This window comes from Sapajus apella, unplaced genomic scaffold (genome assembly GCF_009761245.1).
Source record: "Sapajus apella isolate SASKATOON/1434 unplaced genomic scaffold, GSC_monkey_1.0 scaffold107, whole genome shotgun sequence".
Taxonomy (NCBI): domain Eukaryota; kingdom Metazoa; phylum Chordata; class Mammalia; order Primates; family Cebidae; genus Sapajus; species Sapajus apella.
Window position 1 is genome coordinate 3,177,104 of NW_022437047.1, and position 6,000 is coordinate 3,183,103.

Here is a 6,000-nt window from a genome sequence, read left to right on the forward strand (position 1 = left end):
TCTGTATTCAGTTATTCCATTATTCAGATATTCTATATTTTCACTTACTTTTCTCCTGCTTTATCCATTTCTGAGGGGGAGTATTACATTCTTCATATAATTGTTGATTTATATGTTTCTTTCTATAGTCTGTTGTTTCTTTACATATTTTGAAATTATGTTGGAAGGTATATAAATATTCATGGCTATATTTTCTTAATCTGCTATTTCTTTTGATCAATAGATAACATTTCTCTGTGTTTTGAATTTAGTTTTGTCAGATATTAAGATTGTTCCCTCAACTTTCTTTTGCTCCACATTTGCCTGGGGTATCTTTTCACAGTCTTTTTTTCTTTTTTTTAAGGTTATCTATTCTTTGGTTGCAAATTTGTCTAAGACAACTACTGTATTGGTGAATATTGTTTTCTTTAATCTAGTGTGGGAGTCAAGACCTTCCAAATTTATTACACAAAAGGGAAAAGTTAAGCCTTGAAAACTAAGTCATGTAATATGGCTATTTTTCTTCTCTGGTGCATGACCATTGCTTTCTGGCCTCTTGTCAAAATGTTATCCATTAATGAGATTTTCTCTTCTTTATTCAAACCTAGACTACAGGACATTGGGGATAGAGAAGGTTGTGATTGTTACCTCTTTATAACAGAATGTAAGCAACACTTACATTCTGAGAGTAATCAGTAGTAGCTAACGAAATCTTCTATCTGTATGTTAGCTTTTGTATGGAAAGTGTTTTAATTCTTCTCAATGCCTTTGTTTTTGCCTGTGTAAATGATCTTCATTTTTCCCCACTGGGAGCACTGATCGGCATTCTTTGGTGTAGGTGTGTCCCCAGAAAGCCGCCCTCACATTTTTGCTTGAATAAAATCTTTTAACCAGATCCTGAGCCTTTTGATTGTTTTAGATTGACAACCCATTGGGATTTTTAAAATTATTACCATTAGATTAGAGTTTATTTATTTCTGCCATCTTATGTCATATTTTCCATTTGTTGTGGCGTTTTTTCTTGTACTGTTTTTCATTGGGTAGGTTGAGTTTTATTGTGCTGACACAAAAGCCATATATTCTATTTTGCTCTTCTTGTGATTTCTTTCTCTTGTCTGATTGAATTGGCTCTCATCTCCAGGGTGTGTGTTAATGATAGTGGACATCCTTGTATTGTACCTGAGTGCAGTGTGAATGCCTCCAGCCTTTCCCTGTTAAATATGATGTATACTGTGGACAATGCGCTCTTTATATTATTAGAATTAAGGGTGAAACTTGTTTACCCCCCTCCTCATATGACTGCAGTGCATGAGGAATTTAATAGTCTTTACTTGCATACTTTCTTACTTGCCAGGCCTTCTGAATGAGCACACCATCAATATATAAATGTATACATTTCCTTTTGTAGAAACAGTGGTTTATCACATAATAACATTAAATAAAATTGACATTTTATTAATATTAAACATTTGTGGCAGAGAGAGTTGTTTACCCTAACATTCATTTCCATTTCATAAAAACTTTGATTTTCACCAAAGTACACATGGCTGCATAAAATAAAGACTACATTTCCCATCTTCCCTTGCAGTTGGGTGAGGCCACATGATTAGATCCAGCCAACAGGATTAAGTGGCATTGTTATATAATATATTACAGATGCTTTGCCCTTTCTTCCTTCCCTCCTTTCCATGAATGTGACAGCTGGAAATTCATGTTGTATCATGAGCAGGAGGGCTGTCCCCTACAAATGGTGACAGATGATTCTGCAGATGCTATTCCAGCATCGAAACAAGAGAAACATAAACATCCATCTGATTTAAGCCACTGTTATTTTGTATCATGTTAGTTGCAGCTGAACTTAATCCTAACCAATGTAGTTAGGATTTTTGGGTGTTCATTTCTTACTGGTCATCATTTTATACTATGACTTTTTATGTTTTTATTTTGATTTAACTTTGGTCTGAGAAGCTAGTCTTTGGACTAGTCAGATTTGAGGTTGAATTCTACTTTTGTCAGTTACAAGCACAAAACTAGGAATATTTTCTATCTTTTGCCTTAATTTCTTTATTTATAAATGGTTAATAGCATGATTGTTTTGAGATTAAATGTTTATAGCAAGATGCCTGTCATATAATAGCAACTTGAGGCATTGTTTTTCTTTTTTGCCATTCCCTTCCTTATATACTCTCCATGTTGAGGAATCGTATCCTAACCCTACAGAATAATATTCCAAAATATTTCCCATAAAATGCTCCTGTTTTGGCACTGAGTGACTTATACCATGATTTTTCCTCTTTTCTATAGCTTTTCTTTTGTTTTCCTGTGAGCCTCAGGGTACCATGTCTCATTTGCTAACGCCAAGGGTAAGAGTGAGTTATTGTAGCTCATGATCTATTGCCATTAAATATCATTTTCAAGGAAGATAAAAAAAATACATGCTCAACATTTTTAATGGGGGAAAAGAATGAATTTCAGAAGTGTTCAGCAGTGAATTATTAGGTTGCTACAAAAGTAATTGTGTTTTTGCCATTACTTTCAATGGTTGGTTTCAATAGTTTGGTTGAATTTAGTTCAGCTCATTTGGTGTGACCCACCCTCTGGCTATGTGTTGAGGAAAGCAAGGCCTTTGCTCTCAAGTAGTTCTGTGAGACATCATATGTTAAGTAAATAAGTTTGCTGAAGGCTATAAAACATACAGAGGAAGGCTGAGTGCTATAGGGAGAATGGAGGTGTTCGTGTAAGCATCAGACTGTATCTGATGAAGAGTTTGAAGAGGAGTAGAGATTTTCTAGGTAGGTGACTGAAAATGTCCTAGGTAAGCCTGGGAGGGGACATTGAGATAGGAGGACAGCAGACACTGAGGAATACAGGTGTGAAACACTAGGGCCTGCTTGGGTACCCAGGCGTGGCTCTGTATTGTCTGGTACAGGCAGCACGATGCCCACAGTGTGTGTGCAGTTCTAGGGAGGATTGACTGAAAGTGACGGACACAGATAGTAGGTAAGGAGTTTTCAGGGATGAGAGTCTAAATTATCTAACGACTACCAAGGCAGCAGTGTTGAATGAGAATTGGATTGTGCAGGGGGAAACCACAGACAGGCAAACCAGCTAGACGCTGCTACAGTCATTCACGTGACAGATGACAAGGGCTGGAGTCAGGTGATGCCATCCAGGGATACAGGGAAGAGTGCATGTTTGAGACCTTAAAGAGACAGAATTGACAGCACTTGGCTACTGATTGGATATGGGATTTCAGGGCTGCCTCCCACTTTCTGGAGTAGGTGACTTGATGAAAGATGAAGCCATCAACCAGGACACAGAATCTGGGAGGAAGGAGACAGGGAGGGAAGGCAACAAGTTCCGTTTTGGACATGTTAAGAGGATGCTGCCTTTTCAGACCCTTTTCCTCACTACTCAGATCTTGTCTTGATTTTTTATAGGGTGCTTCATGAAGCCACCTATTACCTGCCACTGTTGTGGGGGCGTCACAGCAGCTCAGTTTCAAACATTAGGTGATTCAGGAGAAGTATTTTAAGTCTCAGAAGAAAACCCAGAGCAGAGCAGCATAGAAGATATGGCAGAGATTTTAAGAAGACATATGTGGTGCATTGCACATCCTGTCTGCTCAGATCCTAGGAAATTCGCACAGCAAGAGTAAATGAGTCTCAGTGGACAGAATCCGAGGAATCCCTGTGTTAGGGAAAGCATATAGGGACAGATAGAAGGAAGAGGCCATGGCCACAGCTCACGCAGGAGAGAACTGAGAGATGCTGGGAGCACAGCCTGTGTCCAACCCCGGACCAAAACCCCAAAGGCCCCGCAACCAACTGAACAGATTCCCCTCTTGGCCAGAGGGCTCCCAGGAAAATCTTAAAAACTGAGTTTCTAGCCATGATGGGAAAGGAGGTCAGAAGTGCCTCATTATACCCCCTCCCAAAACAACAGCATGAATGTCAAAATAGAGATCATAAGGCTGACACAACAGACTCATTGTGGCAATAAGATAGCAAATTATAAACAGGACCTAGAGCCATGCCAGGCAAGGATTAAGTCACCCACCCCTGCATTTAAAGAATAACTATGTTGTGACTGCCACGAGGGTTTTCTTTTTCTCTAGCAACTGAACAAGTACTAGTCTTGAGATAAGCAATGTTAAAATAATTGTAGCTCAGCCACTGACAGATACTAACTGACCCCCATTCCACAAGCTGTAGCTACAGCTTTGACTGCAGAAGAGACTGATTTTAGTACCTTTCTCCTGATATGAGACCATTGGTTCTGTCTAGTTTACAGAGACTGCACACTTGAGTGCCTTCGTGTCCCTTCTTCACCTTTTGATGTGCATGGCCTAATTGTAACACATTTAAATGTTAAGCCTCCACCCCAAAGTGATCATGTGCTGCATATAACCTGCATGCTTTTCAGTACACATGTATCAGGACCCTCTTTGTGAATATTCATAGCTCCTGCTATAACCTGTTAAATATGTATGCTTGGCCAACGGGTCTGGCATAAATTCCTATTGCACTCTTCCCTCCCTTGAAGTACCTGCTTCTGGGCTCTGCTGTCGGCTACACTTCCCAGCTGGTTGGGATGGCCACCCTGCAAGCTATAACTCTTTATAAGAAAGTCATCCTTTCTAAATATAGAAATTGCATGAGTTTTCAATGGACATTTCCCATGAGAAAGCACTACTTTAGCAGGAAAGTAAGACTTCAGGAAGGAAAATCAAGAAAGTTTGTTTCACTACCTGTTGGAAAAATTAGCTAAAGTCCTAGTTTGTCGTTGGTGCCATTGTGTTTTAATTAATATTTTACATATGTGATTAATCAGTAGCCCTTTCAATTTCCAGCCAAATTCCTGGAATTTTGGCGATGTTAGGTGCATTTACGATGTGGAGGGGCAGGCGTGCAGAATCAAGATGTTTGTGTTTGGGCTAATATATTTGTCCACTTAAAAATGTCTTTATTATTATTATTATTTGATTTTATTTTTTGAGATAGAGTCTTGCTCTGTCGCCCAGGCTGGAGTGTAGTGGCACCATCTCTGCTGACTGCAGCCTCAACTTCCTCGGCTCAGGTGATCCTCCCACCTCAGTCTCACTGAATAGCTGGGACCACAGATGTGTGCCACCATGCCCAGCTAATTTTTGTATTTTTTTTTTTTTTTTTTTGGTAGAGACGAGGTTTCACCATATTGCCCAGGCTTGTCTCACACTCCTGTGCTTAAGCAATCGGCCTGCTTTGGCCTCCCAAAGTGCTGGGGTTACAAGCGTGAGTCACCATGCCTGGCGAAAACTTTTTTTTTTCTAAAAATTAAAATAATTCTGCTGGGAATTTATGTGACATTACACAGGGACAGCACAGAACAACTACACATAGTGCTCTGTTCGACTGGCCGGAAGTCAGCTTACTGCTCACTATTTAATTAGGAAGGTAATTTACTTATTACTGCTCACTATTTAATTAGGAAGGTAATTTATTTATGAGGACTGCTTTAGCTCCAGTAACTTGAGGGCCAGTTTTCTAATGAGACAGTCACGGAATGGGATGTTTTCTACATGGCAGGGAGATATGGTGAGGGGCAGAGCATGGGTCAGACAGACCTGAACTGGAATCCTGCCTTGGTCACTTATTTGCTGAGTGACTTTGGCAAGTTACTTGACCTTCCAGTATCTCGGTCACCTTGCTTACAAAGGAGGGGTAGCATCTTTCTCGTGGGACTGCCTCAAGGATTAGATGAGACAAAGCATGTAAAATACATCGTAGGTGCTCAATCAAGGTGATGTCACCTTCCAAGAGAGGCTATTTTAGAAAAAGTACAGTGACTGGGAGCAGAGGACCTGGACTCAAGTGCCATGTCCAATCCTCCCAGCTCTGAGAAGCTCTGAACTCTTCTGAGTCTCACTTGCCTTGTCTATGAAAGAGAGCTAATATAATTGTACTCTCTAATTACCTCTTGCAGATGCTGTAAGGCCCCCAGCTCACAACATTGTTGAAAGTCCTCTAAGAGACACAAAGC